A 10555-nucleotide genomic window follows, 5' to 3' on the forward strand; every position below is an offset into this window, starting at 1 on the left:
GCTATGCAAAAGTTAGAAGGAATAGGATATGGGCATGGAAACAGCAGACTATTATCTGGCAGATTCTTAAGTAAAAAGTTGCAGAAAGGAAAATATAAATTATGTTCTTTTCATCTTGAGATGGGTCTTGTTGAATGCTCAGGCTGGCCTGGAACTCATGAGCTCCTGCCTCAGCCTCCTGAGTAACTGGGATTACATGGCACCTGGCGTGGTTATGTTATTTTGGTGATTTAGTGTAACATACTGCTATGTTCATATGAATATGAATTGTTGAAAAGGTTTAGATTTTACTCTAGAAGAAGAATGATTGGTAATAATGTTTATTTACTCTGAGATAGGAGATATGCCATTTATATATGCAAGATTTATTTTAGCTATAGTTTTGGATCATTTGCAAGAATACAATAATCTGTTACTTGTGTAATTTAAAGTACATTTTCACACTCTGAGTGTGAAAGAAAAACAAAACTATACAAAAATGTTGAGTGCTGTCTTAGTATTTGATTTTGCTTCGAATATTGTTGGCTTTAAGTTCATCAAATTGTTAATTTTGCTAATTTGCTAATTGCTAATTTGCTAGTTCTAAACCTGAAAATTTGTAAGACTTGTCCAGGATAAATGTCCAGTAAATAATTTTTGACAGAGCAGGCTGTCTGTGTAAATTTGCATATCCCCAATGTCCATACTGCTATCTTCTTCCTTTAGTTAATTTTCTTTTTAATATTATTGTATAACATTGGACATGTATATTATTTGTGTGTGGTTGGTCTCTCCTTGCTAGAATGTAAGCTCCTTGGGCAGGGCCCTTGCTGTTTGGTTTATTGCCATTTGTTTTCTGTAGTGCATGGCATAGGGCTCTTTATAAAGAAGGCACTAAATAAATAAATAGTTGTTGTTTGCACACACATGCCTAGGGAAGGGCCTGGAATTATTTACTAAAATGCTAATAGTGTTTCTCCTAGTGTTAGGGTTAGGTGGATTTTTAGTTATATGAAATGTTTCCTAAATGTGGGGGTTGGGAGGCTGGTCTACAATAACTGCTCCTTGTACAGATTTTGTTTATCTTGTGGCCTCAGGGAGGTTTGGATTATTGACATAGCCTTCCTTTTCTAGTGAGTGGATAATTCTGTAAATTGATAAGCACTTTTTTTTTTTTTTTTAGATGACCAGGGTGTCTTCAAGCATCACCTTAAAAATCAATGATAATTTTGCCTATACCACATCATGTGGCAGAATTGGGTATATTGTAATTAAGATGCAATTTTCCTTTGTAATATGATTTGCATTGTGAAGCAGGGACAAAAGGAACTCAGTTTTATCTTTGTATGAGCAGATCCTTTGTATGAGCTGTGTGGTGATTGTCTCTTTGTCTCTATGTCTATGTCTCGGAAGACCAGAAACATGGCAGTACTACAAAACCGTAGGAGATAAGTCAGAGATGAACTCTGAGGAAGTGACTTCTTAAAAACAGTCCAGGGAACCCATAGCAGGCTCGTTAACACCATGAACTGGCTTGAGGAAGTGGGCTCTGCTCTGAGTTTCCTCTGTTTGGCTAGTCTTGGCTGTGCACCTTCTGTATGCCCACCCAGGACTGCAAGCTGTGGGGCTGTGGCAGGGACCTGCTACATGGCTCTGCCTGTAGCACACTGGCCCACTTCTACTGAGAAGCCACAATGTGTGTGAGGTTGTCCTTCTGCCTTTGTAACTCAGGGTCTGAAAGTTCCTCTCCATTAGTAATAGAATTGTTTGTTGCTGTTGTTAGAAGTATAAATGAAAACTTCCTGAAAGATTAAGTTAAAGGACTTCAGTAGATATTAAGGGAAAATGTCTTGTCTCTTTCCTTAAAATTGTAATTTTAAATTAGAAAAAAGTCTAAAAGTAGGGGAAAAAAACCCCGTATGTTAATTATGTCTGTGATTTGAACACTTTTGGGCTAAACACTGTGCACACCCACTTGAGAAGGTACTACTCTCATTTCACAAATGAAGAAACAGATGGTAAAAAAAAAAAAAAAAACATGAAGACTTACCTGAACATTTACTGGCTTACAAAGACTGAATTTCTGTCTGTCTATTGGCAGCCAAGAGTAGTTATTTGGATAGAGAAAACCGGCATGGGATGTAGGTGAGTTAACAGAACCTTCAGCAAAGGTATTAAAGCTAAGAATCTAGAATGGTCAGTATATGCTGAGTTGAGTTGATATCACTCAGGTGGAAGAAGAGACTTTTCTGAGTTAATAAAATCTAACACTCATGCAACTTTGTGGAAAACAACCAAGAAAGCCACATGGTCACTAGGCCAAGAACTTCAGTCATGTGACATTGTTGGAAGGGAAGTCTGGGCCCAGTGTGAACAAAGGCTAGAGTACCCAGGAGAAGAAGCCAGAGTGTTGGTGGTGCCAGCTCTAGGAAAGCCCTGGACAAGTGAGAGAGACTTATCTTCTGGCTGAGCCTTCATGGTTCTGGGCAATGGTGGCACCAGGTAATGTAATGTCTTACATTAAGTCTAACGTTAGGTTAAGATAGGTGAAGATATTGTATTAGTCAGAGTTTGCCAAAGAAACAGAACTAATAGGATATGTAAAGATGTCTGAGGAGATTTATCATGGGGTTAAGTTCGTGTGACTATGGAGGCCAAGAGATCTCATGATGCCTTATGGCTGCCTACAAGTCAGAGAACTAGGAAAGTCAGTGGTATAGTTGGATCCAAGCCTGAAGGCCTGAGAACCAGTAGATGGTGTGAGTTTCAGTACAGGGCCAAGGACTGAGAACCTGGGGCTAGGAGAGGGTTGCTAGAATAAGTCCTGGTGTCTGAAGTTCTGGGAATGAAGAACCTGATATACAAGGGCAAGAGAACAAAGATGTCCTAGGTACAGGAAAGGGAGAGAAAGAATTTGCCTTCCTTTACCTTTTTGTGGTATCTGGGCCTTATTTTTGTAGCTCTTTTGTAGTAACAGATCTATTATGCTTTCCCACACTAATGAGGGCCAGTATAATTTGGATCTTGAGAGTCTCCCTAAAGTCCATGTTTTAAAAGCTTGGCACCAGCTTGGAGCTAATGAGAGGTGGTGGGAACTTTCAGAGGTAGGGCCTATTACAGGTCTATGGGTCATGAGGGCGTCATGGGACAAAGGAGATTGTGGAACCCAAACCCTTCTCTCTCTTTTTTGCTCTCTGGTCCTGAGGTAAGAGGTTCTACTCCACCACAAAGTAACAGGACCAAGAGATCATGGACTGAAACCTTTAAAACTGTGAACCGAAATAAACCTTTTTATCTTTGTAAGTTGTCTTAAGTATGAAAAGTTGACTAACACAGGGACAGATCTACTTTATTCAGTCTTACAATTCAAATATTAATCTCTTTGGAAAACACCTTCACAAATACACCCAGAAATAATGTTTACCAGCTAACTGGATAATCCTTAGTCCAGCCAAGCTGACACAAAAATGAATCATCACAGACATCTTGACCTCTATCCTGGTTAACAATCGTTTCCCAGAACATGGAAAAATCCATGATTCACTAATTATATGCAGAAACCTTTGCTTTGTAACATTTTTAGGACAAAGTCTAAATCTTTTAATGACAACACTCAAATGCCATAAATAGTGCCACAAATGTAACTTGTACTCAGGTGGTTTATTGAGTGTCCTATTGTATCTGGACCATGGCAGGATGAAGGCTTGTGGTGCAAATGAAACCATATTCAGAAGGGACACTAAGCTAGAAATAAACCTGTGTGAATTATTATGACAGTGAAAAAGCATATCCCATGCAGTGTTCATGAGGTATTTAAAATATACATAAAGTAATTAATTCTAAATAACCATATTCCACTGGGCACCTTTATGCAAGATGAAGTGGTAGACCAAATGGTCTAACCCTTCTGAAAATACTGTATGTCAAGCTCAAAGTCTCCAAATAGGTAGTAGGCTGAATAAACTATGGTATAATAAGAACGATAGTAATGCAAGTATCACAAATATGTTCTCAAAGAATAAAAGAAAAAGATTCTTTATTTTTAATTTTTGTTTGACAGTACTGGGGATCAAACCCAGAGTCTTGAGCATGATAGGCAGGTGTTCTACCACTGGGTTACTTTTCCAACCTAAGGAAATATTCTTAGTATAATATGTGGGGAAAAACAGATTCGAAAACATATATTCAATATATACTTTATCTTTTTGTGTATTATATGTATATACATACACAGACAAATCTATGTATATCTGATTTGTATATATACAATCTGCATATGTGTGTGTGTGTGTGTGTGTGTGTGTGTGTGTGTGTATGTGGTCAATTAGTGGGTACTAAGGTAAAATTAGGAGCAAGAATATCTGAGTTCAGGGGCACAGTAGAATGACCATACATAACAATAAGGTACTATGCATTTCAAAAAGCTAGAAGAAAGGATTTGAAAGTTTTCACCATAAAGGAATGAAAAATAATTGAGGAGATAGACATGTTTAACCTGATTTAAACATTATACAATATATACAAGCATCAAAATACTACATGGCACCCCTTTAATGTGTACAATTTTTATGTATCACTTAAATTTTAAAAGGATTGAGAACAGTTATTTTGGATAGTAAAACTGTAAGAACCCAGAAACCACTCCGGACATGGGAACTCACATAAGAGGGTTTATTAAGCAAACAGACAGAATGTCTCCCTGCAGGGTAAGAGGGAAAATGAGAGGAAAAGAGAGAGAGAGAGAGAGAGAGAGAGAGAGAGAGAGAGAGAGAGAGAGAGAGAGAGAGAGAGGGAGAGAAAGAGAGAGAGAGAGAGAGAGAGAGAGAGAGAGAGAGAGAGAGAGAGAGAGCAAGATAGAGTAAAATGGAGGAGAGAGCATGAAAGTGAGTAGGGGAGAGAGAGAAAATGGCCGGGAGCTATCCCTAAGCAGTCGAATTCCCTGAGTTAATGGGACCAATAACGGAGAAGGATACTTGCAAGCTGACTGATGAACCAACAGCTAGTTAGGATGTTCACAGACTGACAAGAAGTTGGGAGGTGGGGAAATGACTGCAGCGTAAAGGGCGGGGGAGCAGCTTTATATTATAAAAACTACTGGCTGTATTTCCCAGGTTTTCCAATATAAATACACAATGCCTTTGTAATGGGCACAAAACAGTAACTGTCACTTAAGAAATACTCTAAACATTGTCATTTAATTGCAAAAAGTATCACCAAACGCAGGGTAGCATAAGATCTCGAGGCTCTGTGCAATGGATGCACTTGTGAAGGGGCACATTGAAGGCCAAGCCTGTGAACCCCCTTCTGTCAACACGGAGGCTGCTGGGAAGCAGGAGCAGTATGAGAGCTACCTCTGATGATTCAAATATTTATTTAAGACAACATAAATCAACTGGAGTCACCTAAGCATGAGGTGAGGAAAGCCTGCCTCTGCATGGTTGGTGGTAAAGCTGATACAGCAGAGAGAGATTACAGGGCATGAAGGGCCACCCCGCAGGGTAGGGATCATGAGCTGGAGGCCATACGTAGGCATTCCACACCCAGGAGCTCTCGGACCCAGAGAGCAGAGCTCCATATTCCCCCTGCAGGAATCTCTCTGTCACCTGCTATGGTGTGAATGTGGTCTGTCCCCATCAAAACTCAAGTGGCACCTTAATTCCTCAGTGTGGAAGTGTTAGGAGGTAGAGCCTAGTAGGAGGTACTCCGTTATGGGAGCAGAGCACTTGTGGACGGGTTAAGCTTTTCTTCCAGTAGTGAGTGAATGAGTCTTGTGGGACTGAGTTAGTCACCAGGAGAGGGGTTGTTGTAAAGCCACCCCTGTGTTTTGGCCATCCTGCATGTACTTCATTATGAATTGGAGCAGCAACATAGCCCTCACCAGATGTGACTGTTAGATCTTGCACTTCCCAGCTTCCAAAATCATGAGCCCTTTTCTTCATAAATTACCCAGACTTGGGTATTCTGTTATAGCAACATAAAACAGACTAGACATAATCTAAATATACTCAGCATTGTCCCGAACCCATCTTTAAATGTATAGAGGGGAAACAGGAATTTTTAACTCAAGTTTTTTTTCATGATGAGGGTACTGAAGACAGAATTATATTGTACAACCCATAGCAGGGATAGTCTAAAAAATGTACCCTTCTTATCTCTTTCTCAAAAGTTTCACTGGTCATAGCAACACTTCAACTCTTTTCTCCTGTATCCTTCCCTTCCTCTTTCCAGTCTCTCAAGCACCTGTCAGTTGCCTGGATTTTCCTGTCCTGAGGATCCCTCACTCTACTCTGAGAGTTGTCACCAGCTGGGCAGCCCTCTGGTGCAGCATGATGTAGCTCTTCTCTAGGCTCCTGCTGGAGGCTTCTTCTCTTGGCTTCTGCCGTGTGCATCCCAACACTCCCTTGAATGGTCTCCCTTGAAACACACTTTTCTTACTCATGGGAGTGAGGAATTACACTCATTCACAATTTACAATTCAATGTTTCATAATTAATTAATTTGAAAAGGGAAATGGTACTATTAGAACTGATGTAGCCTGGGAGGGGGCGGGCTTACCTACACAGGCGCATGCCACCAAGGGCCATACTGCTGGTGGCCCACACAGCACTTTGGTAAGAACCCTCAAAAGGGTCCTCTCAAGACACCATTCTCTGATAAAAAGTTATTTTGCTTGTTGTTATACATCAATTTTGTTGGACAGAGTCATTTCCCTACTATCTCCCAGGAAATTATATACAGTTCACCCTTCTTATCCATAGGTTCTACTTCTGTGAAATGAAACAGCCATGGATAGAAAATATTTTTTAAACATTGCACCTCTACTGAACATGTACAGACTTTTTTGCTTGTTATCATTCCATAAATAATACCACATAACAACTATTGACATAGCATTTGCATTATAATCTAGAGATTATTTAAAATGCAAGGGAGGATATGCATAGATACTTTATTTTATATGAGGAACTGGTGCACACAGGGATTCAAGGTTCCAGAAATCAATCTCCTACACATACTCAGGGATGACACTGCTTGAAACTATGTCTCTCAGATCTAAAAGAAATGCTGTGAGACTGGTGTATTATGCTGCAGCCCTATGTAGGGCCAGACTGCAGACAATTGGGGACTCTCCTTCTGAGGTCAGTGCTGACACTTGGGCCTGCTTCTTCCCCAGGGAGATGATCTGAGTCTTTCAGGTCTGGAGTGGCTGAACTGAATTAGGTATTTTTCCCAGGGGTAGAACAAAGAGGAGCTTCCAAACTCTAGTAATTCTAGATAAGCCTAAATTCTAGATTTATACAGATAAAGTAGGCAGTTTTACTGGGAGACTACAATAAGGAATACAGTGTACACAAGACCAGGAGAGCAGAGCCGTAAAAACAGATGCCATTGGGATTTCGGATCCCCCATTTATAGGAAGCAAGAAAATAGAGTTCTGTTTGATTTATTTTTACAGTATCTTCATTATTAAATTGACATTAACAATGAAAACACAGAACACTTTAAAACTGTATGGCATTTCCCAGTTCACAAAGCATTTTGAGTTTCTCACCTTTGGAGCCTCATACCCCAATTCAAATAACATATAGGACGCAGTGCAAACACACCATGTTGTTGTGTTTTATCTGAGAGTGCATTGCTGGTGTTTTTGTTTTCTTTGTAATAAATTGTAGGATTTCCTGACTGGACATTGTCTGCTCACAACTCTTCATTTCCTATGAAGTCAAGGAGACCCACGCTTAAGGTCTAAGTCCACAGTGACCGCTTAATAGAGCCAATCTTCTGTCAACCAGTCTCACCTGATAAAATGAAGAAAATTAAAAATGTTTCAACTGTTATTTTTCATCACTGCACCGAACCACAATGCTGTGTCTGCAGCGTTATTGACACCTAAGGTTGATGATCCTATCTCTTTAAAAAAAAAAAAAAAAAAAAAAAGCCGCTGGGTAGGGGGAGCTCCTGACTCTGCGGCATTCGACTGCCTGGACCCAGTGCGGCTGGCTGCGGTGGCAGTCACGCTGGAACCTGCTGATGGTACAAAAGGCAAACAAAGGCACGAAGACCGTGATGCGTGATGCTGACAGCGACCAGTAAGTATCTGAGGCTCTAACCAGATAGCAAACGAGGAGGGGAAATGAACAAGAAGCTTGTAGAAATCATGGACTGCGCGGTTTGACTGGTTCCTGCAGTTCTCTGAGAGCCGGTGGTAAACCGGGTCGCTCGGTCTCCGCAGCTGTTTGCGGGGGATCCTGGACCCCTTTCCTTAAGATCTTCGCCCTGGTTAGAGGATAGAGCATCTTCTTAGGCGTGCTGTGCAGCTGTGAGTAATGAGTTCTTTTTAAAATGTTCTCTTTGGGCTGGCTGCCCGCGGATTTGTGGGTGAGGCGCCAGCTGCAGTGTTACTAGAGATTCACTGTGGTCAAGATGCTCAGACTAGCCGCTTTGTCATTTTAATTTCCACCCTGGGCTGCTGCAGAGTGTGGTCACAATGGATCTATTGCTGTAATACAGTGTGAGGAGTCTTGAGACAATGAAGTGGGATTCTCAAAGTAGCTTGTTGTTTAATTTATAGTTGCTGTCCTCATTTTAAACAGCTTGTCTTTAAACGATCTCATATATTAGTTATATAATAAGATTTGAAAATCCTTTTAGGTAAAAACACTTTTTAAATTTAATTTAATTCCGATAAGTGATTATTAAATTCTTAGATGGCATTCCAATTTTTGCAGGAAAATCTCATTCCTTCTTTCTTTTCTTCTTCCCTTCCTTTCTTCATTTTCTTTTTTCCTTAAAACAAGGTTAATGTTGTTGGGGGGTTGACTTTCTTTCTAACATAGCAATTGTTTTGGCTCTAATTTTATTCTGCCTCTGAAGATGGATGTCTGCTCCATTTAAATAAAAGGTAAAATACAGGTTGATCCCATGTGCTTTCCAAGCATTAGCTTCCCTGAAGTAATATGGAAGGGAAACTATTTCTGCACCAACACAAATAAAAGTGATTGATGCTTAAACCCATTTTGTTTGTCACATGACAAGTAAATCTATCACATTGTTTTTTTAAGCTATTCAGTGATGGCCCCATACATACTAGTTTAATGCCTGGTTCTTATGTCCCCATAGTGTTATTTTCAATTAACCAGCTTTCTTTCCTTAATCTTGTCCATGAAGTATTACTTCATGCTATTATAAATCTCTCTCATTCTTGGCCATCCATTTCATTCTTTGTTTACCTTCTCTGGCTGTTGGCTGGATAATTTTTCTCTTCTTTTCCCCTGGGATCTTTAAGACTGTCTTAGTGTACCCTTTAAACAAATCTTCCCATATTTTTTGATATCTTATTTGGATTCAACAAACTTTTCCATGGTTAATGCAGTGTTTTCTTTTCTTCACAAAGTGGGAAGAAAAACCCACTTACAGTTTTTAAAACTAAGATTAGCTTACATCAGAAGCGCCCTGTGTACTATTGCTTCATTTGTCCTCTGGTCTCTTGGGTTCAAATGTCTGCTCTGCCATACATACTCTTATTCTTCAGTCACTGAGAATTCACTTACCTTCTGTAAGTCTGAATTCCTTCCTCTGTCAGAGATGATGGGGGTCCTTGCTCACAAATTATCATAGTGTTGAAATCAGTAAATACTCATGAAGATGCCTCACACATACTTTGCACAATGCAAAATCATTTGATGTTTTGACATTTTCCCATTCAATCCATTCATTTACTATCCACCCACCCATGATCCAGGCAAAAGTGTTTTCACAAATTAGTTCACCAAAAGAATGAATGTTTGACTGAATGCATCTGAATCAGCTTTGATCAGTTCATATATATATATGTATACACACACACACACACACACACACGCATATATATTCAGTTACTGCTATGGGATAAACACTGTTCTAGCAACTTTTACTTATAAAAATAATGCTAAATTTCCATTTCACCATAAGAGCATTGTGTTGGAGGAGGGAAGACAGATTTCCCTCATACAGTTTTCCTTAAATTCATTACGATAGTAGCAGTGATGACAATATTGACTGCTCCCATCATGAGTCCTTATGAGAATCCTTAAATGTGATTGATGTAGAAGGTGCCAAATTGGAAATCGCAATAATTTCTGTTGCTATTCTGATCTTGGACAGTGTTGATGGCAATGCTCTTTTATTTTCAATTCTGTTACTATTTTCATTTCTATTCTATGTGTCTATCTCTTTTCTTTCCTTAAGCTTGACATTTAGCACATTGCATCAGATTTCAATGTTTAAGATGGAACTGTTGTGCCCTAAGAGTAACTGGAAAAAGCACTGTATTATAGTGACTGTGGAGTGTGGCTCTAGCTCTGTCTTGGCTTTTCTTTGTGCCAATTAGAAAGTCATTTTCCCTTATCCTAAGGTAAGAGGTCTGAGTTAGAGAATCTTCAAATTTCCTCTGAGTCATGAATGAATGATTCTTTGGGCTATCAGTTTATAAGAACTACTTGATCAAATTAAATACTTTTACCTAGGTGTCTCTTCTGATTCTCACAACAGCCTTATGAAGCAGACAGTCCCATTTTTTGGCGTATAAAATAAAAGA

This window comes from Sciurus carolinensis, chromosome 5 (assembly GCF_902686445.1).
Source record: "Sciurus carolinensis chromosome 5, mSciCar1.2, whole genome shotgun sequence".
In the NCBI taxonomy this organism is placed as follows: Eukaryota; Metazoa; Chordata; class Mammalia; order Rodentia; family Sciuridae; genus Sciurus; species Sciurus carolinensis.